Genomic DNA, 27,755 nt, shown 5'->3' with positions numbered 1-27,755 from the left:
CTCTGCCCCACGCTGGCAAGCCACCTCTCTGTATCTACCTTCATTCTGTGACTCAATAGCTTGATATTTAAAGGAAGAGCTCCATTGACTTCAGTGCAGGTCCAACAATTTACATTAGTTGGGGATCTGCTCCTTCATGTTCATATTTTCACAAGATTTGAAAGAACTTTAAGTACTGTATGTGAATCTCCAAGTGAAATCCAAAACAAGAAAAGGGCTATCAAGGCACTGCTCCTGCACTCCATGGCTGATGTATCACAAATCACTTTACTTCCAAATTAAGAGCTGACACATTTATTGATCCACTCAGCACCAAAATAATTGTCTCTATTGGAGATAAAGACACCAGATCAGCAGTATATGGAACTGTTTTGTGCTCTCTGGCAGCCATCTTTTCCCCTCATCTATTTGCTCCAAGAGGACCAGTGAAGGGTTCTAGAACTATACCCCAAAGTAGGATCAACAAGGGACATCTCTGCCTGGTTGCTATGGTTAGGTGAAATGGAAAAGGAATATTTCCATTAATAGCAGTATCAGACATAGCACATGGAGTATTTTGAACAACTGAATGAAATTCTGTACCTAGGCCTAATCTGGCAATAACTTGAAACATGAACAGTAAAGCAAACGGTCAAGCACCTTCTCTGTATCTTACAGAAATCATCATAATTTCAATGTTTGGTTTTGATGTATAAATAGGATTTCCTGTGGCTCTTCTCTTTCACAAAGGCTGCTTGGTTATTCTGTGTCCTATCTAACCCGACAGTCAATATTTTAGATAAATTCACACGCAACATTTATCTCCAAGATTAGCTTTCACACATGTCAGAAAAAGAGAAGAGAGGAAGTTGTTTTCTAAGTTTATGAATTGCTCAAGGGAAGTGTTTTGCTTTCATAAGAGACCTTAGAAATTTTTTAAAGGGATAATGAATTGATTTGTATATGTCTGGGAGACATCAGCAAAGTAACAAAGCAATTTGGGCTCAAGGATTTCTTTTCCTTTTGTTGTTTTATTGTCTTTTTCATTTCAAATTCATCTAATAGTTCTCCTAAAACTTCCCTTTATTCATCATTAATTTAGGTAAGATTATCTTTTCTATGTATTGTTTTATAGATGACTGTAGTTATATGAGTTTTTTGGGGGAGAGGAGAGCATTTACAAGAGTAAGTGAAAAACATTTTGCAAAAGTCCTTAATATTCACAAATGTACCTCAACTTTTGCTTTTCAGACTGTGTTTTGGCCACAGAGTTATGGTGCTTTAATCTATCTATATATTTTAGAAATAGCTGTCTGTCTGTGACTCTGTTTGTTTATGGACTCCTCCTAAACGGTACGAGCTAGGGCCACCAAAGTTGGTATGCAGCTTCCTCTTATCTTAACTTAAAGAAAGGTCAGGGTTTGGTTGTGTCAAGAAAATAGGAAGTGCCAGGAATGGGACTGTTTTCTATAACATGGAAAGAGGTGGTCCAGAGAGAAGAGGGCCAGAATGGGGTATAGAAGCCTGCCACCAGATGGGGTAAGTAGCTCCCCTGCCCCAAACCCTCCCCCCATCCCCTGACTGCAGTGCTGCAAGGGACAGGAAAGAGAAAAGGCCCCTGTTGGCCAGGGAGGCTGAAGGGAGACAAGGCCTCTGGGCTTGGGCATTTGGGGGGATAGAGAAGGCCCCTAGTGGCTGGGGTGCCTGGGGGTATAGAACATGTCCTGCCAGCTGGGGGGGGGGGGCAAGGGAGAGAAAACTCACCAGATAAGACCCCCTTTCCCTGAGCTCCTCCTCACTCTCCAACCCTCAGACTACGTCTACATTATGAGTTTTCTCAGCAAAAACTATGCTAATGAGGGACTCATTTGCATGAGTCACAATCTCATTTGCATATTTTCTGCCAATCCGTTTTTGTGCTGGGGTTTTTCCACAAGATCCGTTTAGGGGTTTTGCGCAAAAAGAAAACGTCCACATTGCTTGTTTTTCTGCAAAAACCCCAGCGCAAAAATGGATCGACTCTCACATCTCACCTTGCTCATAGCTTCCTGCCCTGCCCCCTACATCTCAAGGCCTTGCCCTGACTCCTGCACCCTCCCACACACCACCAGCTCTCTGCACTGAAGGACCAGGGCAATGCCAGATAAGTCTTCTAGTCTACTAAATATTCAAGAGAGTTTGTGTATCTGTCTGTCTGTCTGCGAGTCTGTTCGAGAATTTCTCTTAAACAGTAAAAGCTAGAACCACAAATTTTATATGTAGCTTCTTCATTAACTTAAAACAGTCAGAGTTTGGCTGTGCCAGGACAATGGAATGTGTGTGAAATGTGATTGTTTCTCATCAAATGGAAAAGGAGGGCTGTGATAGCAGGACAGTTATACTCCAGAATGAACAAAAGGGGGCAGCAAACAAGCATGCCTCCAACAGCCCTGGAGAGCCACAGAGTAGCCCTTGTCATCATCGTTCCCCAGCCCAGCCCCATGAGCAATGCCACCAACCAGGCCACCCCACCGCGCCTGCCTCAGGATGGCCCCAAGGAACAATGGCACCGGCCACTCCAGATCAGCTCTGGGGAGCAATGCCACTGCCCCGGGCCAGCCCAGGGAGCATTGCTGCCAGCTGGGCCAACCCCTAGCCCTGACTCCTGTACCCCCACACCTCCCCCCTCTGCCCCCGAGCCCTCAAACCTCCCAAGACTCTGCCCTGACTCCTACACTCCCCTCGCTCTTAGGTCCCTGCCCCGAGGGACCCAAGCAATGCTGGGTAAATCTTCTAGTTGTACTACAGTATATAGAAATGTATTCAGTGTGTTCCCTTTTCATTCAAAAAAAGAAAAGACGTCTCAAGAAGGCACACTATACTGCAGCAGCTAAAATAAATTAAAAACGTACCTTGCTTCCTGGAGTTTTCAAATTACATTTCAGAGAAGGGAGTTAGACATTTCTTTTTCTTGAAATACCATTAAAGGGTCCAATCCTGCAAACCCTAACTCTAGCATGCAATCTGATGGGATGATACCAGCAGGGCCGGCCTTAAACCGATTCAGCCAATTTGCTTAAAGGTGCCCCACGCCCCTGCACCTGGAAGTTGCTCCCTCGGCTCAGCTCAGCTCAGCTCCCCCCCTGCCCTTACCTGCGCAGGTTGCTGGCTGCTCCTGCTGTGCGTGCAGTTTGCAGGTGGGCAGGGAGACGCTCAGGCATGATGTGACGTCACACCCGGGATTTTAAAACTGAAAATTGCCACGCGGCTGCCGCGTTCACAGTTGACAGTCCAGCCCGGCAGATGGCAGAAGGTAGGGGAGCGGGAGCAGGAGGGGCTTGGACGGGGTGGGAAAGGAAGAGGCTTGAATGGAGGGGGGAAGAAAAGGCTTGTACGGAGGGAAGGGGGAGAGAGGAAGAGGCTTGTGCAGAGGGGGAGGAGGAAGAAAGGGGAAGGCACCAAGAGGCAGGGTGGAGGAGAGACAAATGGTAGGAGGCCAAGTACAGACAAATCAGAAAAAGGGCAGGAGGGGAGGTGTCAGTGGGAGGGGGGACAGGGTGATGCTGGGAGAGGAGAAGAGAGGGGAAGGGCATTGGAGGCTGGAGGGGAAGGTGATGAAAGAAGGCTTGAAAGAAGGGGTGGGCATAACAAAGGTGGAGATGGAGCAAGTCATGTGTGAGGGCACAGAGGGGCAGGAGGGTAATGGGGCAGAGAGTGGTGAGAGAATGGGCATCAGGGAAAAAGAGGACAAAGGGGGCAGGGGCAGTGAGGGAAGGGGGAGGCACCAGGAGGGTGCAGGGCTAAGGGAAGGTGCAGGTGCCAGGGGATTCTGGGGGTGAAGCAGAAGGGCAGACACCTGCAGGGAAGGGACCAGCACCAGAGGAGAGAGGCAGGGCAAGTGTGTAGAGAGAGGTGTTAGAAGAGGGATAACTCACATGATCAGAGTGGGGCTACTGGAGCAGTGGGCACAGGGGGGAGAGAAGGGCTGGTGGAGGGGGGGCAGGTCACAGGAGAGCTGAGGGCAGTGAGAAGGGCAGGAGTCAGGACAGCAGAGGAGGGTGAGGAGTTGGGGGACAGCAGGCACCAGGGGGGATGATGGAGCAATGAGAAGAGACATAGCAGCAGAGAGGAAAGGTAAAGGTTTATAAAATATTTATTAATAACATGGTATGCTGCCCACAGCCAGTTTGTTTGCGCCCCGCGGTGCAGTTTGGGTTTATGTGGGGATCAACACATGGCCGGCGAGTGGGAGCCAAAGCAAAAGTAGTCAGTGTAATGATCTTCTGTTGATGTGTTTTAGTAGTTAAATTCTTGGACTGTCATTGCTCATGAAAAGTGCTGTCACCTAGATAGAAATCAGGTAAATATTGGGTTTTGTTAATATCAGCAGAACTGACTTAAATGGGGCCTGTGTGTTGTGTAGTCTTGCCTTAATCTTTGTATTCATGCCTGTCAGTGGGAGAGAAGCTATCTGTATATATTTGCTTGCATAAGCAACCACACTTAAGTTGAGGCCCTCAGCATATTCTGTAAGTATCAGTGTGGCCCCTGGGGCTTCCAAAGTTGAGTTGCCCTAGCTCATCCCTGACAGGTGTCTGTCTAACCTGGTCTTAAATATCTGCAAGTTAAGCGCATTGCTTCTCATCCTAACCTCAGAGGCCAAGCAGAACAATTTTTCTTCCTCCTCCTTATGATACTCTTTTAGATACTTGAAAGCTGCTCTCATGTCCCTTTTTGGTCTTCTCTTTTCCAAGGTAAACAAGGCCGATTTCTTCAGCCTTGACTCATATCTCATGTTCTCTAGACCTTTCATCATTTGTGTTGATCTTCTCTGGACTTTCTCCAGTTTGTCCACATTTCCTGAAATGTGGCGCCTAGAACTGGACATGATACTCCAGCTGGGGCCTAATGTAGATGGCTCATTCCCCGCCTAGGGAACGTGGGCGGGTAAATTTCCAATCCTCCTGTTTATTCTTTTCCTAAGGAGGGCACAGTAGTTCTGATGGGGCTTGGAGAAGGGATGGAAGCCAAGATCAATGAGCCCTGGGAAGTGGGCTCATTGAAAGGAGACTGGACCTGTGGATGCCTTGGGGGTCAGCAGCAAGGGCCTGCTTTGGGAAGCCCCCTCTTTGGAGGTAAATGTGGCAGCATTGAGATAGCACCCAGAAGCAGGCGCCACTGACACTAACTGCATATTCATGGGACGGCTCTCACAGATCTTGCACATGCATAAGAGGATAGATCTGCAGTAGGGGGGGCAGTGGCATAGTGAGGGGGCCAAAGGGGTCAGTTGCCCCTGTGAGAAAAATAATATAAAATGTAGCTAAAAATAGATGTCACATGTTTTTAAAAGGAATACCACATCTCCTGCCTTTTGTCTATTTTTGTCTCTTTAGGCCCCCAGTTAAAATTTTCAAAGGCACTTGACTGACTAAAGTCATTTTTGAAAATTGGACTTGGAAATATAAGCTCAGATTTTCAAAGGTAATTTAGCTCCTAAAGAGACAGTTGCCAACTCGGATCTTCAAAGATATCTATCTGATCTTTACACACCTTTGAAAATCTGGTCATAAGTGTCCTAGTCAGTTCTGAACATGAAATGTAAGAGCCCAGTCCTAATTCCTTCAGGCTTTTTTTTTTTTAAAGTTGAACATTTATCTACACTAATTCCCCTCCTTTCTCTTTCACTATCCCATAAATGCATGGATCAAAATGATAGGTGCTTTTTGAATATGCTGACTTGAAAGTGAAAAGATTTCATATTGTCATGTATGATTCCTGGTAACCCATCTCAAATATGAAAAACTAGGTTGATACCTGTTCATATCAGGAGCTGTTGAATTCAGTTCACCATTTGCAGTATCTCATTAGGATGTTTAGTGGAGAAGATTTTTTTATTTATTTATACTGTGGGCAAAGCATGGGCTCACAAGAATTCCTCCATGGTTTTACCATGAGTCACAAAACATTTGGTGTTTTTCTAAAGGCCTGGAGTCAATTGATTATGTAGGAATCTCAGCTTTCATTTAAAAAAGTTCTCTATACTTCTGGGCCTTACAGCTAAGGAGGAAAGCTTTAAAACATGAACCTTAAATACTCAAGAAACAAAAGGCCAATAAAAATCCAACATGTTTTATTTTTAAAATATCTTATGATTTGTAGACCATTTTCATAACTTTGTGTAGGTGTTCCTTGTGAGTTTTTGGTTTGGCAATACTGCTCTTTGGTGAATTTAGAGAGGTCTCTCCCTTCAGTTTCCCTTTCCACCCTCCTTTTTTGTCACAGGTCATCAGAGAATCATAGAGACAATGGAGAGTAGGGTGAGTTTATGACTATGGTTAATGACTGGTCAGGGTAACTAACTATTATCAGCCAGTGGTCTGAATGAGCTATCTACTGCCATCTGTTAATCAACTGTAGGAAAAGGCTTCACAAGCAGACCTTAACTGTAGGAAAAGGCATCACAAGCAGAGGGGTGGGCGAGATTCTGTGGCCTGCACTGTGCAGGGGGTCAGACTAGATGATCATAATGGTCCCTTCTGACCTTAAAGTCTATATGAGTCTATATGAGTCTATATAGTCAACTTACTTTGCCAGAGATCAGTAGACACACTTGCTGTGTCAAGGTGATCAATTTTGGCTCTTTTGGGTTGAAATTCACTTAAGACTTGGAGCTGGGCAAATGAAATGTTGTTATCTGTATTGTATGATTAAAAGGTTAAAGACCTGAACTTATTATGACGTGGCTTAGGGTCTACCATAACTTGAACACTAAGCAGAGGATAGTGAGTCACATCTAACTGAAAGCCACAAAAGATGGAAACAGGTTTTATTTCTGGTGGTGTAGAGTCTGTTTGGGAGTCCTCAATTACATCTGACACTTTACATCCAGGCTACGACTACACTGGCATGATTTTCTGCAAATGCTTTTAACGGAAAAGTTTTCCATTAAAAGCATTTTCGGAAAAGCGCGTCTAGATTGGCAGGACGCTTTTCCGCAAAAGCATTTTTTGTGGAAAAGTGTCCGTGGCCAATCTAGAGGTGCTTTTCCGCAAAAAAGCCCCAATCGCCATTTTCACGATCGGGGCTTTTTTGTGGAAAACAGTACTGTGCTGTCTACACTGGCTCTTTTGCGCAAAAGTCTTTCGGAAAAAGACTTTTGCCCGAACGGGAGCAGCCATAGTATTTCCGCAAAAGCACTGACAATCTTACATGAGATCGTCAGTGCTTTTGCGGAAATTCAAGCGGCCAGTGTAGACAGCTGGCAAGTTTTTTCGCAAAATCTAATGATTTTGCAGAAAAACTTGCCAGTCTAGACATAGCCCCAGTATTTAAAGGCAGAGCTGACTAGAATCAATTGAGAGTCCTTGTCTTGTCTCAGTGATTGCTTGAGCAAAAATCATTGATAAAATCTTGTGTAGACTGACCTTGGACTCAACATGCAGGCAATGCGTTGAAGGGCAGTGCAAGGAGGCAATGGTGGTGAGGTACCATATTACCTAGTGAAATCATTGGTGCTGAAATCACTAAGGACTGGAATTTGACCACAGAACTGACACTTTCTTAACAAAGACTCCATTTTTGTTATTTAAAAAGTAAATTAATGTAACAGAAAACTGCAATGCTCTCTGGATACTTTATAAAAATCAAATTTTAAACTTTATTGAAAAAATTGGATAGTTTGCAATTGAAAATATTTGACCTACACTTAAGGCAACTGATTTAATTTTGTGTAAAATTTTGCATAACAACAGATGGCATTTTTTTAAAAAAAATGTTCAATTATATAGATATGATTTTGATCAGATCTACTTGATGTAATATTTATGTGTGGTTGTGGTTTGGTTTTTGGTTTTTTTTTTGGCTCAACAAAAAATCCGGGGGGAGGGGTGGTGCACCAAAATGGTTCGAATTGGACCCCGCACTTCCTAAAGCTGGCGCTGGCTACCAGTATATAAGGACTACTCCTATGTGTAAAAACTTGCAGTCTTGGGCCCTTAGACCTCCCACGCTGCAAAGGAAGAAAGCAGAGGTTTATTTCCAAGGAAGATAATGGCAGTTAAATACAGATTGAACCTCTCTAGTTTGGTGCTCTCTGGTCTGGCAACATCTATGGTCCAGCATGATTTTAGTGAGCCAGATGTCCACTTATCTTGGGTACGGCCAACTTTCCCATGGTCCCATAAAGTTTATTTACAGCCACCAGTCCTGGTTCTCAGTGTTCTGTGCTGTTGTGTAGCTCTAATATACCCTAAGTGCCTTCTAAGAGCCCAGTAAGCAGTGGAAGTGTTGGTAATGCTGCTAGAGCATATTGACCTCCTCCCACCACCCTAGTGGTTCAGCAAATTCTCTGGCTCAGCATCTCTCAGGTCCCGGGGGTGCTGGACTGGAGAGGTTCAATCTGTACATGTTTAAAGTTAAGCAAGTCTGTAGAGTCCAGATGTATAGAGATTGTTAGGTACTGCTCCTCTCCTGCGCCACTCAGTGTTGGAGCACATAACCGACACAGGAGCCTCAATCTCATTTGAAAAGCAACATATGCAACTTAGGTTCCTAAATGCCATGAAAGTGAATGGCATTTAAGCGCCTCTTGCAGATGAGACAGCCTCAGAAAATCAGTGTGGCATTGCAATTCTGAGCAGAGCAATGCACAAATGCCTTCAGAACTCTGGGCCTTATAAGTGACTTGCTGAATCTTCAAGTCTCATGGGTTTCCCTTTAGTATAAATTAGCATATCACCCCCAGAAGCTGGTGGAGCTATACCAGCTGAGGGTCCTCATTCAAAGGAAATAATCTGTACTCTCAGGATGACAACTGACTGACTGACTCCTCTGAGTCACCAGGCATACAAATAAAGAAAGTACCTTTTCAGAATGGCCTGGTGTGACGTAGTGGGGGTACCTGGCTGGTTTCTATGCTGCTGGCTCTGGGGTAACCCCCACTGGCTGCCGTGGGTACCACGACCCAGCAAAACAGGATGAGTCACTATGCAAACCAGTGGCCAGACACCCCCCATGGAGAGGAACAAAGGAAGGTGGAATGCTGCCCTGGCTGGGGGGCAGGGCTGGAAGAGGGTTAGTTAGTTGCTGGCTGTCTGGGAGCATGGAGGAGACAGGCTAGGGAAAGGGGCTGGAGTTTAGGGGCCTGGTCTCCCCCATCTCAGGGGGCCTGAGGCATCCTAGCCCAGCTCTGTGACCAGATTACATCTGTGCTGTGCTGTATCCTGGAGAGGCAATAAACTTCCTCTATTCCACCAACTGGTGAAGTCTGTTTGTGCCATTTCGGGGTGCAGGAGACGGGGGACCCCCAACGCGCCGTCACACTGGTGTCAGGAGTGGGATGCACTGCACCCTGTGGTTGGAGCTTCCAGCGGCGAGTGACAAGGCGCTGTAGAAGCAAGAGCCCTGGAGCCAGGCATGCTGGAGACAGAGCGAAGTGGTTCCTGGGAATCGTGGGGCGCTGCAGCACTAGACTGGTGAGTCTGCACCGAGGGGACCAGCGGGCAGATGGCCTACGCCCGACTCTTGAAGGCAGAGCTGGTGGGGCTGTGCAGAGAGATGGGCTTGCCTGCGCAGAAAGCAACCAAGGCCCAGCTGATTGCCCAGCTGGAAGAGAATGACCAGCCACAGGACCAGGATCTTGTCCCCAGGGGAAGCAGCCAGACCCCCCCTGAGAGTGTGTCAGGCTCAGAGAGGGGGAGGAGCGCTGGAACCCACCGGAGAGATGAGACAGCGTCTCCCGGGAGGCCTGCAAGTCATAGCCCATCTAGAACAGGGGCCAGCCCAGCGGAGCTACAGCGGCTGGAGATCCAGCTGCGGATCAAGGAATTGGAAGTAGAGGACCGAGAGAGGGACCGCCAGGACCGAGAGAAGGAGCGCCAAGATCGAGAGAGGGACCGCCAGGACCGAGAGAGGCAGCGGCAGCATGAGCTGGCCATGGCAGAGCGGAGAACCGGCGGGGCACCGGCAGTGCCAAGTGCGGATGGGCCCCAGGGTCCCAGGACTGCCAGACGCTTGGAGAGGCTCGTGGTGGCCCAATTGAAGGACGTGGGCGACATAGATGGGTTCCTCAGCTCCTTTGAGAGGGCCTGTGGACTGCAACGGGTTCCCCCAGCTGACTGGCTGCAGGAGCTCATCCCTGCACTGAACCAGGAGGCGGCCGGAGTGCTCAGTCAGCTGGAGGACCTACAGCCAGGGGATTACAGCCGAGTCAAGGAGGCCCTGCTGCACAAGTTCGGGCTGACCCCCCGAAATGTACAGGAAGAGGTTCTGGGGGGTGCAGAAGGAGCCACGGGAGACTTATGTGGATCTGGCCTCCCGCCTGTCGCAATATGGCCGCAAGTGGGTGTCTGGAGTCGGAGCCCAGGCCGCAGAGGAGCTACTCAAGCTGGTCATGATGGAGCAGTTCTATGAAGCGTGCCCACCCAAACTGAGGCTGTGGCTCAAGGACCGAAGACCAGAGACCCCCCAGGAGGCCGGGAGGCTGGCAGATGAGTTCACGGAGAGCCGGTCCGGGTGTGAACGGGAGTCCCGGAGAGAAAGGGAATCGTGCAGAGACCGGATCTCGGCTGAGTGACGGAGGGAGTCAACTATGGGGCGAGTCCAAGGAACAGGTCGTCTGCGCCCCAGAGAACCAGCCAGGGCCTGGACAGAGACAGCCCAAAGCCTAACTTGCCATCGCTGTGGGCAAAAAGGCCACAAGAGGGCTCAGTGCACCAGGTCCCAGGACTGGGGACTTTCCAGGGTTAACTGGCTGGGGCGGGAGGAAGGGCAGGCTGCCCCAGAGGCAGGGGCTGGCAGGCAAACCTCAGCTCAGAGAGAAGGGAAGGATGCTCAGTGCACCTCCCCTGGGAGGTCTGATTCTCAGGAGGCGGATTTCTCTGTGTACCGGGTGGGGGCAGGACGGCCCCTGCGGAGCGAGTGCCTCATACCCCTGTAGGTGGGTGGTAGGAAGGTGACGGGCTTCTGGGACACGGGGGCGGAGGTGACTCTGGCCCGATCCGATATAGTGGCCCCAGAGCGGATACTACCCCACACCCAGCTGACCCTGAAGGGCATAGATGGGTCCCCGTTTAAGGTGCCTGTAGCCCGGGTGCATCTGAAATGGGGGGCGAAGAAAGGCCTCAAGGAAGTGGGGGTGCACCCGCACTTGCCCACCGAGGTGCTGATGGGGAATGACCTATAGGAGTGGCCCCATGAATCCCAGCGGGCTCTAGTCACTACCCGGAGCCAGAGCCAGCGGGAGGCTGACAACGTGGGTCCAGGGAAGGACTCCTGGCAGCGTCCTCAGGGTCCCATCCCAGTGGACACGGGGTCCAGCCAGGCTGGGACTCCGGACCTAGGCAAAGGTGGGGAACAGGTCCCGATCCCTGCCTCAGCAGCTGAATTCCAGGCTGAGGTGCAGGCAGACCCCTCCTTGCAGAGGCTGAGGGACCAGGCTGGCCTCCGTGCAGCTCAGCCCCGGGGGAAAGGTGGCCAGGAGAGATTCCTGCGGGAGCGTGGACTCCTGTTCCGTGAATGGCTTCCCCCCAGGAAGGTGAGGGCATGGAGAGTCCAGCGGCAGCTGGTCGTCCCCCGAAAGTATCGCCTCAAGCTGCTGTATTTGGCCCATGACGTCCCCGTTGGGGGCCACCGGGGGATCCAGAGCACCCGGCTGAGGCTGCTCCAGCACTTCTATTGGCCGGGAATCTTTACAGCCGTGCAGCGGTACTGCCGGTCCTGTGACTCCTGCCAGAGGGGCGGGAAGGCCCAAGACAGTAGGAAAGCGGCTTGGGGGTCTCTACCCCAGATAAAGGACCCTCTGGGCTTGCTGAGAGAGTTATGGGAGGGGAAGACCTCCCTGGATGGAGCATCGGGGGTGGAAGCTGCCCTGGCTGTCCAGAGAAGGCTCACTGGGCTCATGGCCCCGGCCCGAGAGACCCTGGCCAGAGATCAAGGCCAGCGGAAGGGTGGGTGTGACCCCCGAGGACAGGCCTGTGCCAGTCGCCCTGGAGCGGGGCGGCGAGTGGACAGAGGGAAGCCAGCTCATGTGGGGCCTCGCCACGGCCGGCCTGAGTCAAGGGGAGCACCCATGTCCCCAGGGCGGGTTCCCATGCAGAGGACCCGAACTTCCCTAGGTCACGAGCGGAGTGACCCTGCTCAGTTCACTCTCGGAGGGGGGAGAACTGTGACATAGTGGGGGTACCTGGCTGGTTTCTATGCTGCTGGCTCTGGGGTAACCCCCACTGGCTGCCGTGGGTACCACGACCCAGCAAAACAGGATGAGTCACTATGCAAACCAGTGGCCAGACACCCCCCATGGAGAGGAACAAAGGAAGGTGGAATGCTGCCCTGGCTGGGGGGCAGGGCTGGAAGAGGGTTAGTTAGTTGCTGGCTGTCTGGGAGCATGGAGGAGACAGGCTAGGGAAAGGGGCTGGAGTTTAGGGGCCTGGTCTCCCCCATCTCAAGGGGGCCTGAGGCATCCTAGCCCAGCTCTGTGACCAGATTACATCTGTGCTGTGCTGTATCCTGGAGAGGCAATAAACTTCCTCTATTCCACCGACTGGTGAAGTCTGTTTGTGCCATTTCGGGGTGCAGGAGACGGGGGACCCCCAACGCGCCGTCACACCTGGATCCTCCCTTCACTGAGCCATGCATGGATTGAGACTCCATGTGAAGGTCTCGCCCATAAGGAGGGGAAGTAAAGTCACAGCAAGACTCCCACCAACTTTTCTTTATGACACCTTCTCCCCCAACCATGTTTATGTCCCTTCTGCGGTGGGTGGAGCAAATGGAGGAAAGAGGAAACTTCTCTCAAAAGACATTACCCCTACCCCTACAGTCTGCTGAGCAGCCACAATCAATGGACACATGGATCCTGCTGACTTTCTGGTGCCAGGAGGAAGCAGATATGAAGCAGCAGCAAATCTCCACACAAATTTACGTGCTCAAGGGGGAGCCTAATCTCCAAAATTTGTAGCCACCTAAATTTGAATTAAGGCCTCAACATCAATGCAACACCTGTCTCCTCTTGCACAGCACCGAGTGCCAGGAACACCAAAAAGGAGACTCTGCTCAGCAAGCTGTTCTGCTTGTCCCCCAGCAACAGCCATTGAATGCAAAGGAGCAGAACAAAGGACATTAAATTAATGGCTCTTTGAGACTTATTCCTTCCAGCAAGAAACCTTGTTGATTTATGTTATCTGGTCGTCCTGATCGATTTGCACTATTTTCCCCATTTCAACCGGAGAATGACTAATCAATGTAACTATAAAATGAGCTTCTGCAGACCCCTCTGGATTTTGAATTGAGCATGGCTTGGCAAGTGACTGCCAGAGACCCAAGTTTTCATTCATTGCTGCTATCAGCCTCTCGCTTTCTTTTCCTTTCACCCTCACATGCACCCTTCCCACTGAGACCCAGCACCCCGATCCTGCACCCTCCTTCCTGCTCAGATCTCATGTCCCTATCTGCACCCCACCTCCTGCCCAGAACCCACACCCTTAGCCCACTCCTGCCCCCAACCTCCCAACCAGACCCCACCGCCAGCCTTTTCCTGAATCCAGCCTCTCAGCCAGCCCCACCACCCAGCCTGCTTCTGCGCTCAATCCTCTGGCCAGACCACCCCACCCACTCCTATACTCCAGCTTCACCCAGACCCTACACCCTCATCCCTATGCTGCTTCTTGGCAGCCCCCTCATACGCCCTGATCCCCTCATTTTTGGCCCACACCAGAGCCTAAGGGGGCCCACAAAATCAAAGATGAAATCAAGATGGTAATTGTGATTATAGGTGTCTGCAATAGGGAAACCTGATCATTGAAAATGAATAAACACCACATATCACATATTAGGGGAGTCAGTGGATGTGATATACCTTGACTTTAGCAAAACTTTTGATACGGTCTCTCACATAAACCTTGCCAGCAAGTTAAGGAAGCATGAATTAGATAAATGGACTGTAAGGTGGATAGAAAGCTGGCTAAATTTTCAGGCCCAGCGGGTAGTGATCAATGGCTGGTTGGCGGTCAGTATCAAGTGGAGTGCCCCAAAGGTTGGGTCAAGGGCCGGTTTTGTTCAACATCTTTATTATAATAGACTATTGGTTGTTTAAGTTTTTCCTGTTACAGACTGGCTAGGCTATCCCTTTGTAATGTATCTAACCACTGTCTCCCTCCCCTCCCCTTTATTTATTCTTGGTTCTGGACTTCCAACACTCTGGTCATCTGAAGAAGTGGGCCATGCCCACAAAAGTTCATGATACCATCTACATGTTCTGTTAGTCTTTACAGTGCTACTAAACTATCTGTTGTTTTTTAAGTTTTGATTGTTACAGACTAACTTGGCTATCCCTTTAAATCTTTATTAATGACCTGGATGAGGGGGATGGATTTCACCCTCAGCAAATTTGCGGATGATACTAAGCTGGGGAAGAGATAGATATGTTGGAGGGCAGGGATAGGGTCCAGAGTTACCTAGACAAATCGGAGGATTGGGCCAAAAGAAATCTGATGCCGTTCAACAGGGACAAGTCCTGCATTTGGGACAGAAGAATCCCAAGCTCTGATACAGGCTGGGGACTGCCTGTCTAGGCAGCAGTTCGGCAGACCAGGGGATTACAGTGGATGAGAAGCTGGATATGAGTCAGCAGTGTGCCCTTGCACCCAAGAAGGCTAATGGCATATTAGGGTTCATTAAAAGGAGCATTTCCAGAAGATCTAGAGAAGTGATTATTCCCCTGTATTTGGCACTGATGAGGCCACATCTGAAGTATTCCGTCCAGGTCTGGGGGCCCCCACTATAGAAAGGATGTGGATGCATTGGAGAGGGTCCAGTGGAGGGCAACCAAAATGATTAGGGGGCTGTAGCACATGACCTATGAGGAGAGGCTGAGGGATTTGTGCTTGTTTAGTCTGCAGAGTGAGGGGGGATTTGATAGCAGCCTTTAACTACCTGAAGGGAGGTTCCAAAGGGGATAGAGAGAGGCTGTCCTCAGTAGTGACGGATGGCAGAACAAGGAGCAATGGTTTCAAGTTACAGTGGGGAGATCTGGGTTGGATATTAGGAAAAACTATTTCACTAGTAGGGTGGTGAAGAACTGGAATGGGTTACCTAGGGAGGTGGTGGCATCTCCATCCCTAGAGGTTTTTAAGTCCTGGCTTCAACAAGGCCTGGCTAGGATGATTTAGTTGGGGGTGGTCCTGCTTTGGGCGGGAGCCTGGACTCGGTGGCTTCCTGAGGTCTCTTCCAGCCCTATGATTCTATGATTAGCTGTACTGAAGTAGCATTTTAAGGTCCTAGTACCAGCCCCATTCTGTTAGGCACTGGATAAGTAGCTTATGAAGAGAGGATCCCTGCATGAAATTGCTTACAATCTAGGTATCCGATAACAACCACTAAATACAGTAAAAAAGACAGACTGGGGAACCCCAACAACAATCTGATGGCTATTTGGAATAAACTGGATCTTTTTTGTTTGTTTGTTTTAAACTAAAATTAATACTTACTGTAATTTGATATTACATTGACTCAATTTTAAAAATCAAGTTCACCAAATGCAAGTTTCCTGATTCTAAATATTCATATTCAGAATATTTAAATTACACATGGGTATAATAAAATCAAATCTATCAGTTTAGAAGTCCAAGCAATGCATTTCTAATAACCAGTCAGAAAAGAAATGTTTTGATATTCATAGCACTGTTATTAACAAAAACAGTGCAGTTATGTTGCCTGGAATCTGCTTGAGTTGCAATGGTTGTCAGTCACCCAGAGTTCAGAGTTCTGCAAACCATACAGTTGGAAAATAAGCACATAATGCTTACACAGAGCAGACTTGCACACAGGTTACTTGAAATTGTAACAGAGGACTCACTCTACTGTTATCCAATAATACTTCTATAGAATCCCTCTACTCTGATTAGCCCACTTTAGTGAAATTAATTACAAGACTGGATAGAAAGGTCTTCTCAATGTTTAAAAGGAAATAGATTGTGTTTGCAGTGCAGTAAGTTACCAATTTAGAGATTATGTAATGACTTGTTTGGACATGATTTATGTCAGTGAACCTGGTTTGCAAGACAGTGATTTATGACTGAAAGCTAGGTAGTGTTTGTTCTCATTAGGTTTTCGTTTAATTTTTCATGTGAGGCTACTATTTGGAATGCTTATTTTAGCTGAAGAAGTTTTAGGATACTTTTTCCCTCCCTTCTATTTTTCATTTTTTTAAAAAATATATATCCTGCCTAATCACACAGTCAATATAACAAAATGCCAAAGGTGAAAAAATAGCTTTTTCCTGGTTCATCCAGAAAAAGCTGCAAAACTCAGAAGACAAATAAGAACAACAATAATGTTATTAGTATTTCTGAGTATTATTATTATGGAGTAGACACTTCATATGGCCCAATCTAAGCATGTCTACACTACGAAAATATTTCAAAATAACTAAATTCAACTTAATAACTCCCAATTTTACAAAATTGAAATAGTGTGTCCCCAATTCGAGAAGCCTCGAAATTAGTCCAAGGCAGGCTCTGTTAATGTGGACACACTAACTAGACTTAGAGCCCCAGGAAGTACCGGGGAGTAATTAATTTGAAATAGCAGCACTGGGGCATCCACATTACTGCTATTTTGCAAGGAAAGCAGGAGTATAGATTTCAAAATAAGCAGCCCATTAGCTTAGTAGTGTGGACATGCCACTTATTTCAAAATAACACCCTGGTGTAGACCACGATTAAGTGAGAATTTATAATGAATACTTTCAACTCAGTGACCAAACACTCAGCCCAGTCATCGTATCAGCAACTCAATAATTCCTAAAGTTTCTCATCTGGGCCATAAAACAAGCCAAACAGGCTTTGGAATAGGAATGTTGAAAGCCTCTTATTGCATTATTGGCAAAATGCAAGTAACTTGGAAATTTGCTGAAGATTTACAACATCGATATCCTCATGTTGCATCATTTTTCATATTAGAAAACAGAAGACTTGCTGGTGTAGTCTGGATTTTTAAAATTATGCCGAATTTAATTAAATAGATTCTTGAAAACTTCTTTAGACCACCAACATCTTCAGGAAAAACAAAGTTTAAAAAGGCATAAAATTAGAAAGCAAACAATCAAACCAAATTCAAAGGAGAACCTTATTTCCAGCTGCTAGAAAACAAAATAAAAAAGCAAAAAAGAAAGTAGGACTAATACAGATGTTTGTGCAATTGTTGGGCCAAATTCAGAACTAGTCAAGTCAGAGGACCTATGATAATTTACACCAGTTGAGAATTTTCTCCTTCCCTCTTCACATTCATGCTTATGGATTTTCCCAAATGAATCTCAATTTCATATTCACAGAAGAAGATCAGGACCTCAGCAATACAGTGATGTTCTTGCCACAGTTGAGGATAGCCTTACTACATGCTAAAATATGTAGGGAGTGTTGTGCTGAATCATGTGAAAATGAGTGACCAAACTGCATGAGAAATGTGCCTTGTTGGAAATCCAGGCTTCTTTTTTATCCAAAGAACCCAAGAATTCTACCAGCCACTGTAGAAGAGCTCAGGAAACATAACTGCTTTTTGAAAGGAAACAGCTATGACCTGTCAAAGATTACTAATCTGAATTCTAAATGAATAAGGATTTGGACTATCAATACACATAATGACTGATTACATTGAGTCTCAATTTGTTTTTAAAAATACCATCCAAACTATACAAAATATTCAATGTTTCTATTCTGGACTACATACAAGTCTTCTAAATATATGTTATATGCATAAACATATCTACTGGACTATAGTTTTGATTACTTTTTCCCATATTACTTGAAGATTTAAATCATTATATTGAACACAGCTGGATGCAATGTTAAAAACACTTTCCTTTCATTCATTATATGTGTAGAAAATCACCACACTGACATTTTTTTGCAAATTAGGGAACAAGAGTAGACACACCACACTTTTCTATTATGTATCAGAAGTTACAATTGTTTCTTATGCATATATGTCAGCCTGAATTTAAAAATACAGACAAGAGTCATGTACAACTTGTGAAAATGTACTCAGAAAATACACACTCATAGAAATAGAAAATAATCCTATTGCAGTACACAGCCAAACAAATGTTCCATTCTGATTTAAGAGTTTGGAGGTCAAGTATGCACAAGATGCACACTGCAGCACAAGCTTAAAAATCATTTGTTCACAATGTGAAGCTAATTCATGCTCCCTGGCACAACTCAAAGAGTTTTTTAATTTTACATACTTAGAAGATAAAAAGGCCAAAACTTCACAGAATATTGGATGCTGCAAAGTATAATTCAGTATAGGGCTAAGAAAAGGATACTGATCAGAAAGAAGTTTGAACCTTTACTCTCCACATATAGACTAAGGCTGAAGAAGGGTTAGTGAAGCTGTGATGGAAAGTTCATAACACTGGCATATTCTCTGGTTCCTGATGCACAGAATGAGAGGGAGCCAGTGGAGAAAGAAGGGGTACAGTCATTAGGGTTGCCAGATGGTTGAAACAAAAATACCGAACACCGTCCTCCCCCCAAAAAAGGGGGGGAAATTCTGTTAAGGGGGGGGAGACCAAAGTTGTTGAGCCCAAAAAAAAAGACTCCAAGTAAGCCCCCCCCCCCACAAAAAAATTAAAATAAAACAGCATTAAAACAGCATGTCCTCTTTAAGAGTTAGTGCAGGGATACGAACAGGGGAGAGGTTGAGCACTAAAACCCAGGGGAAAACATTGCTTCCCCTACGTCTTTTGGCCAGCAGCCATTTTGTGCTGGTAGTTCGGGGAACCAGGTAAGCATGGGGGCTGGGGTCGGGGGACTGGGGGCGTTGGGAGCCGGCGGGGAATACGGGAGGGAGGGAGGCCAGGCGCTGAGTGTTTGTCAGGTTGTCAGGTGCCCGGCATTTTTGCCTTCTGGCTGGGGAAAAATTCAGAAAATACTGAACACATCTCAGGTGTCTGGTATTCTCTGAATTTTTTTACCAGACAGGAGCCAAAAATCCCAGACTGTCCAGGTGAATACCGGACACCTGGCAACCCTCACAGTCATAACGTGGGGGATGAATAGCTTCAACAAAAACGATCCTTCATTCAGAATCCCAAGCCAGTGTCTTATCCATTACTCCATGCTGCCTCTCACGAGGGACAAAACAGACTGTGGAAATCTGAAGTTTATTCTAGTTTCTGCTTCAGGCCTGCTGGGTGACGGTGGACAAATTACTTCAGCTCTGTGTCTCAGTTTCCCTAGCTCCCCATCTGCAAACTGGGGAAATGATACTAACCTTTGTCAAGTGCTTTGAGATCCATGGATTAAAAGTGCTACAAAGAGCTAGATACTGTAAACACACACACACAGCAGTGGTAATATGACAGTGATTGATGTAAGCAAATGTATCTTACTCCTGTGAAGATGCAGAGGCATCCGAACTGGTAAACACAAGCACAGCACAAAGCCAACAGGAGACCAGAGAATACCCATCTTGCATAAGATGCCCAGGCTAAAAGGGATATTACAATCTTCCTTTCAGACTGAAATATTTTTCAGAAATAAGAAGGAGATTTGGCAGCTATACACAGAAATCATTTGGCCCATTTAAATAAGACTGAACATTGTACAGGAGGGGAAAAGAAACACGCCAGAAGAGCCTCTCCCTGGTCTCTCTCTCTCTCTCTCTAGGAAGCCCTTTGTTCACCAAGCCAAAACAAAATTATACACGCTGGCCAACTTTTTGCTCAGTAGGTCAGTAGGGTGCAGGACTCTACTTAGCAGACGGGTCGTGCATGTGGAAAGGGATGTGTAACACTTTCTCCAGATAAAAGACTAAGTATTATCGGATTACAAAAAAAAAAAAAAACACTATTTAAAAATAAGACTCCTACATCTCTAGCATCTGCAGTAAATAATGGAAACCACAGGCAGGATTTTTTTAAATAGCTCATTGATTTTGGATGCCATCCATTTACCACACTGTTCCTACATTTCATATAGTAATTAACTACAAACCTGAACGTATTCTGCAGCCCAGTCTTTTTTGTTTGTTTTGCAAATTTCATTGCACATCAGCTTTGCTAACCAGTCGCCCACATTTCAAGCCAATATTTCCGAGTTCAGTAAAATGCATGTGTCAGCACCCTTGTGACTCAGCAAAGTAAGCTGTTTAATGTCATTTCATACACCAGCCACAAGGCAGATGGTGCTGGCTAGTAAAATTACGCCTTTCTTAAGGTGCCGGCTATCATGCAGGAACATGGCATGATTGATCACTGTGCTATCAGTCATCTTACTGCCTGCACGGAGAAACAGCCAGCCTGGACCTGGCTTTTGCAATGGGGAATGCTGGCCTGGGTGTCAGGAGTGTTTAGGTCTGTGCCTGGATTGCTACTGACCTGCAAGGCAAAGGCACTCCACCTGTCTGTGCCTCCATTTTCCCTCCCATATACTGCCTGTTTAGAACACAAACTCTGGGGGCAGGGATTGACCCTTACCATGCATACAATCTCAGCATGGAGTCTAGGTACTCTGATTATTAACAATACAATAGTAACAGGGAGTCACTCCAGCTTGCATTCCCCTGCCTTGTGAAGAGCAAGCCATCCTCACAGTATCGCCAGATACTTCGGGAACAGCAAGGCCAGAGAATAGAACTAGCTATGGTTTCACAATATGTTAGGATACCGTAAAATCATAGGACTGGAAGCAACCTTGTGAGGTCATTTGCACTCCCTTGCACTCATGGCAGAACTATGTATTATCATTATCAAGACCATCCTTGTGACAGCTATTCGTCTAACCTGCTCTTAAAAATCTCCAATGATGGAGATTCCACAACCACCCTAGGCAATTTTTTCCTAGTGCTTAACTATCTGGACAGTTCGGAAGTTTTTTCTTAATGTCCAACCTAATCCCTGCTGCAATTTAAGTCCGCTGCTTCTTGTCCTATTTTTAGAAGTTACAAAGAACAAGTTTTCTCCTTCTTGAAACAACTTTTTATGGATGTGAAAACTGTTATGCTCTTCTCTGGACTTTCTTCAATTTATCCACATCTTTCCTGAAATGTAGAACCCAGAACTGGACACAATACACCAGTTGAGGCCTAATCAGCACGGAGTACAGAGGAAGAAATATTTCTCAGGTCTTTCTTACAATGTTCCTATTAATACATCCCAGAATGAAGTTTGCTTTTTCTGCAACAATGTCACACTGTTGACTCATATTTAGTTTGTGATCCACTATGGCCCTCGGACCCCTTTCCACAGTACAGGCAGTCCCCGGGTTACGTACAAGATAGGGACTGTAGGTTTGTTCTTAAGTTGAATCTGTATGTAAGTCGGAACTGGCGTCCAGATTCAGACACTGCTGAAACTGACCGCCAGTTCTGACTTACATACAGAATCAACTTAAGAACCCCAGGCATCCCCAAGTCAGCTGCTGCTGAAACTGATCAGCAGCTGATTCCAGGAAGCCCGGGGCAGAGCAACTCTGCCTGGGGCTTCCTGTAGTCAGCGCTGGTCAGTTTCAGCAGAAGCTGACTTGGGGACGCCTGGGGCAGAGCAGCTGGGGTGCTACTGGACCAACCCAGCAGCACCCCATCTGCTCTGCCCCAGACGTCCTGATTCAGCCGCTGCTGAAACTGACCAGCAGCGGCTGAATCAGGACCTGGGGCAGAGCAGCTGGGGTGCTGCCAGGTTGGTCCAGTAGTGCCCACGGGTGCTGCAGGACCAATCGGCAGCGCCCCAGCTGCTCTGCCCCAGAGTCCAAAACAAAAGCCTGGTCTGCTGGGGGGGGGGGAGCACACTAGCTGCACCCCCCCCCCCCCAGCAGACCAGGGACACGGGGAGCAGAGCCGCAGCGGCAGCGGGGTGCCGCGCCTCTGAGGCTTTGCTCTGGCAAAGCCTCTGAGGCGCGGGACCCCCCGCGGCTGCCGCTCCAGTCTGGGTGCCTGTGGTCTGCTGGGGACGGTCCCCAGCAGACCACAGGCACCCTGACTGAAGCCGCAGCCGCGGGGGGGTCCCGCGCCTCTGAGGCTTTGCCAGAGCAAAGCCTCAGAGGCGCAGGGAACCGCCGCTGCTGCCGCTTTGACTGAAGCGGCAGCAGCGGCGGTTCCCCGCGCCTCTGAGGCTTTGCTCTGGCAAAGCCTCAGAGGCGCGGGACCCCCCCGCGGCTGCGGCTTCAGTCCGGGTGCCTGTGGTCTGCTGGGGACCGTCCCCAGCAGACCACAGGCACCGGGTCTCATGCGGCAGCAGCGGGGGTTCCCGCGCTTCTGAGGCTTTGCTCTGGCAAAGCCTCAGAAGCGCAGGAACCCGCCCGCTGCTGCCGCTTGGGTCCCGGTGCCTGTGGTCTGCTGGGGACGGTCCCCAGCAGACCACAGGCACCGGCACCCAAGTGGCAGCAGCAGTGGTTCCCGCGCTTCCGAGGCTTTGCTCTGGCAAAGCCTCAGAAGCGCGGGAACCCGCCCGGTGCCCCTGGTCTGCTGGAGACGGTCTCCAGCAGACCAGGGGCACCGGAGCAGCTTACGAACGGGGCTTTCTCGCCCCGACTTCCGGGGCGAGAAAGCTCCGTTCATAAGTGCGGATCCGACGTAAGTCGGATCCGCGTAAGTCGGGGACTGCCTGTACTCCTTCCTAGGTAGTCATTTCCCATTTCGTATGTCTCCAAGAATTTGTAAGTGGCAACGGCCACACTCTTCTATGATATTAATGGAGGAGGTGCAGGGTGTGGGATGGAGGCTAGGTTCAGAAGAGAGTTTGTGGTAAAGGATTGGGGTGCAGGAGAGAGTTTGGGTGAAAAGAGGTGGTTGTGACCTGGGGCAGGGGTTGGGTGCAGAGATGGTGCAAGGTCCAGAAGAGGATTCTGACATGGAGGAGGGATGCAGGAGGGAGTGCAGGGTCTGGGAGGGGTTTGTGACCTGGGGCAGGAATGCAGGAAGGGGTGCAGGGATTTGGGTTGTGGCTGGAGGGGTAGGATTCTGGGGTACAATGTCTGGGAGGGGGTTGTGACCTGGAAGGATGTAGAAGAGGTTACAGGGTTTGGGAGGGGGTGTGGGTGCAGGAATAGGGATGCACAGAGTTTGGGTTATGTGAGGTAAGGGGCAGGAGGAAGGCAGAGGGTTGGAGGGATGAAGGGGTTGAGGTGCCAGAGGCAAGCTCTGGCTGGGAGGCGCTTACCAGTCAGCAGCCCAGCAAGTTCCCTAGCCAGGGTGCCTGCCTTCCATGCCCCTGCACGTGCTCATAGCAGCTGTAGGGACCATGTGTACTGCTCTGAACTGAACTTGTGACCCCGGAAGGAAACCAGCCAATGGGAGCTGCAAGATTTTGCCTGGGGTGAGAGCAATGTGAGAAGCCTCACCCCTTTCCCCCAGGCACACAGCGTCTGCAGATGGCTTTTCTCAGCACCATATGTTACCTAGTCCTGCCTTAGATCTAACTTGTTTTGGGTTAAACACTGCCTTTCCCCAGAGAATATCAGTCAAATGAATAAATTACTAGCAGTTGGATTCTTATTACTGCAAATTAGCCTCAGCATAAAATGACAAGATCAGAGCCAGGCTTCTGTATGTCCATACAAAGCACCTGTTAACGCTCCATTGAAAAAGTCACTGAGGAGGGAAGTTGGGTTTCTCTCTGCTGTCTGCAGCAACAAAGCTTTATTGTCAGATTATTGATACCTCTTCTGACAGCAACTTTCAGTCTCCACACTAGCGCCATTTTTAATCCATTAACAATGAATCAAAGTCTCCTTGTTTGGAACTCTCCCAGTGAGGAATGTGGCCAGTGTGGAGGGTAGGGGGAAGAGAACCTGGCAGGGTAGGTGTCAAATATGCAATATCACCAAAAGCAAATTAATCTGTTACACTTTAACCTACAGCAGTTCAGCTCTTGACTTGTGATCAGAAAAGCTAGAGAAAGGCCCTCTTAGGTGAAGTAAGGATTTTGTGCTATCAAAATGAATTCAAGATGGAAAGGTTTTGTTAGTGATAAGGTTGCATTTTAGATTCTATTCAATTCAAAAAGGGGAAAAAAAGGATTAGTTGGTCATCCCAGGCCGGGCACTGAGGGACTGCTGGACAGTGGGGTTGAGGAGTGGGACCGACTCATCTTTCCTATGCTGCATATAGTGAAGAACAACGTGATAGTGGCTAGGACGTTTGTGTCCTTAGCACTAAATCTGACCATCGAAGACCTGTAAAACACTCTATTCTATTTATTACACTGTTTATGTACTCTGCCTACTCCCTTGCCCTAGCCACCTTGTCTTGTCTTTAGGCTCGCAAGGACTGTGGCTGGGACTGTCGTTAACAATATGTCTGTACAATGGTTGTGGCTTTTAGATTTTTACCTGACAGAACATGTTAAATAATAGCCCATGAAATCTTTACAAGGGAGCCTGACTATACACAATATGCCAAATACACCAAGACTTTTTGATTTTGCATCAAAGATGCTCAATGCCCGATTTAGAGGACAGGGCTCTTTCATAGTGTAGAACCCAGTTGCTGGTGGAGATTCTCAGGATCCAATCAGCCAACTGAAATCAACCTACCAACATCCATTCCCAACATTACCAAAACTGTAGCCAGTGCCAAGTGGTCCCTTTTCCTGTTCAAGTCAGGTGCTGAAGCAGTAATGTAACAGCCAGGAACTTACACGAAGACAGTTGCAAACTGTGAATGCTTGATTTATTAAGTGTTTGCACTAGCACAGTTTTGCTAATATTGCAAAATTAAAAGAAAAAAGAGATTTGGCAGTTGTGCTAAAGTTGTCCATAGGTCTGAAACTGGCACTTATCCAAACATAACAAGACAGTCCACAGATGTAATACATTTAATTGAGTTTTATACACTAATCATTTTGCATTACTCTGGCAGCTCCTAAATATAGTTAGAGTCCAGCTTTGACTGCAGAATAATACCTTTTTTAAATTAAAAATAAAATGAAGTCTCCTCCGTTCAAAACAGTCTTTTGGGGTTCACATGCATGTCAGAGAGCACTCAGTTGAACCCTATTCAAATTGCCTTACTTACATCATAATCTTCTCTAATCAAATACACAAGCCTTCCTACTAATATTCTTATAGCTCAGTTAGGCTGTGTCTACACCACAAGATTATTTCAAACTAAGTTATTTAGAAATGATAACTCCCAAAATAACTATTTTGAAATAAGCTTATTCCTCTTCACAAGCAGGAGTTATTATTTTGAAATAACAAGCCTATTCAAAATAACAGGATTGGTAGTGTGGACGCTCGCCTCGTTATTTCCAAATAAGGGGAGTTATTTTGAAATAAGTCACCAGTGTAGACATACTCTTATGGCCCCATCTAAGTAAATGGGATCTAGCCTCCAAACAGTAAAAAGAGAAACAACATTGCCCATATGGGAGAATTTTTAGAATGCATTTTTCTCATGTTAACCCATCTCTTTAGTATCTTACTCGTATATGTCCACAGCACTGGCCCAACTAGTCTCACATCAAAGTCCAGCTGCCACTGACTCCAACAGGAGCCAAGTTATGCCAAAACTGAACCCTCTTAAAATCCCATCCTAAAAGCCATATTATAGTTTTAAGAATCACATACTGACAAAGTGTGCATAACACAATGGCTACGTCTAGACTGCATCCCTTTTTCATAAAAGGGATGCAAATTAAACGTATCGCAATTGCTAATGAAGCGGGGAATTAAATCTTCCCCGCTTCATTAGCATAAAAATGGCTGCCACTTTTTTCAGCACGGAGCATTGCCGGAAAAAAGCGCCAGTCTAGACGCGGATCTTTCGGAAAATAAAGTCTTTTCCAAAAGATCCCTTATCCTTTATTTTAAGAGGGATAAGGGATCTTTCGGAAAAGGCTTTATTTTCCGAAAGATCCGCATCTAGACTGGCACTTTTTTCCGGCAAAGCTCCATGCCGAAAAAAAGCGGCAGCCATTTTTATGCTAATGAAGCGGGGGAGATTTAAATCCCCGCTTGATTAGCAATTGCAATACGTCTAATTTGCATCCCTTTTACGAAAAAGGGATGCAATCTAGACGTAGCCAATGGCTTTGACTTGGGGAAAAAATAAGCCTCAGATGGTATCATACACTCCCACAACGGTAGGCAACAAGACCAACACAGAAGCTACCCTCTAAAAGGGGGAGAAGAAAGAAGACAAAGAAAATCACACAAATAGCAGATGTCCTCAGCAATAAGCCACTAGATAAGTGGCAACTCTAGCTAAGCTTGAATGATGTTCTATTGCCCCTACTGCACAAAGCATAAGGCCCTTTAAAACAAGGTTTGTTGAGAATATGTTGATTCATCTGTCTGCAGCCCTCACTTTTTATAATAACACAAAACAGCAGCAAAACAAAATGGACAAAAAGAAACAATACAAAGATCTCTCTCAGTAAGTGTCTCATATGATACCACTCTTAGCAACAGAATGTTTATACAGCATCAGCTGAAGAAAGCAATGTTTGCACAAAACTAAGGAAAGCGTAAAGAGAAAATGAAGCTCTCAATCTAACAAGGTAAAGTTATATTATCAGAGTTTTCATATAACCTAGACAGAAAACAGTCCATAACTTACAATAAACAATGTATTTGCCCAATTCTAAGAAACACTTGTAAATTTAAGCTTCTTGAAATGCCAACAGACTCTTTTGCCTTCCTTAAAAGGCTTCATCAGCATCAGGGAATAAAGCTGCTGACTTGACCTAAGGGGGTTACAGGTTAATCTATTCTGACCTTATCTTTATTCCATAACGATACTGAAAGATCACTTGAATCACTCACCAGCATTCAACAATGCCGACGTATTTCCCTGCTTTACTACAGTGCTGCTCAAAAGGGCCTTGCTACTGGATTTTAAAGCCATGTGGAATACTGAAGAATTTTCCAAGACTAACTGTGAAATAAAGCAAAATGCCATGTCTCTCATGGTGTCCCCCTCCTGCTCTCACCTTTCTTCAACTAGTAACATCTAAAAAAGTAAAGGCAAACTTTTAGTTTATAATTTGACTCTTTTTAAGCTGTCAGCATGTTTTATGATTATACTTTAAAACAGAGGTTTTCAAGCTTTTTAATTTTCAGATCCCTAAAAATTTTCAGATGGAGAACAGACCTCTTGGAAAATTTCAGACAACATGTTGATCCCCTGGAATTCACAGACCATAGGCTGAAAACAACTGCTTTAAGAGGTTTACAATTTTTTTATTTCTTTTAAATTCTCTTTCCCCACCCAAAGGCTGTATCTAGACAAGAGATCTACAAACCTGCTGGCAATGCCCAGTATACACGACAATGCTAATTATATTAATCAAATTAATCCTGATCTAATTTGGTATATTTTAAGTTCTCTTAAAGGCTTAATCCTGAAAGGTGCTGAGTGCTCAGAAACAGAGCACTTAAGTATGGCTTGTTTTTAAGCATAGAAATCAATGGGCCCACTCACCTGTTTAAAGTGAATCCTGTGTTTAAGTATTTTGTTGGACTGTCTGCAGAATTCTCAGCAGTTTGCAGTATAAAGTCCTACACAAGCATTTGATTTACCTTAGTAATACTGTGTCTAGAAGACACTAGCCCAAACGTAGCAATCACTTGAAGAAAGGCAATTCTACCCATTATCATCATGATAATGTAGAGCCTGGAAGATAATCTTTCAAGTATCTATTCTTCTATGCATTCACATTCACCATGTGTGCCACGACTCTTCAAGAAGAGATCAGGCTTCAAGAGACTTCATTGTTTGTGAAACATTTTAAGGCATTAGTTAATTATAGTTCTCTCTCTGAACTGCATCAGTGATAGTGCCCACTCTTTAACATCCAG

The 27,755-nt window shown here is 46.5% G+C and overlaps 1 protein-coding gene across 4 annotated transcripts in view; it reads right to left on the bottom strand.

The window, feature by feature from the left end:
- The window catches only part of LOC102447587 (glypican-5-like), a 749,086-nt gene that overhangs the window by 690,304 nt on the left and 31,027 nt on the right, over positions 1-27,755 (bottom strand). The gene's annotated exons all lie outside the window — the stretch shown is intronic.

Source organism: Pelodiscus sinensis, chromosome 10, assembly GCF_052426305.1.
Source record: "Pelodiscus sinensis isolate ZL-2025 chromosome 10, ASM5242630v1, whole genome shotgun sequence".
Lineage (NCBI taxonomy): Eukaryota > Metazoa > Chordata > Testudines > Trionychidae > Pelodiscus > Pelodiscus sinensis.
The sequence above is the reverse complement of the archived record's forward strand: the minus strand, read 5'-3'. Positions and strand labels throughout refer to the sequence as shown.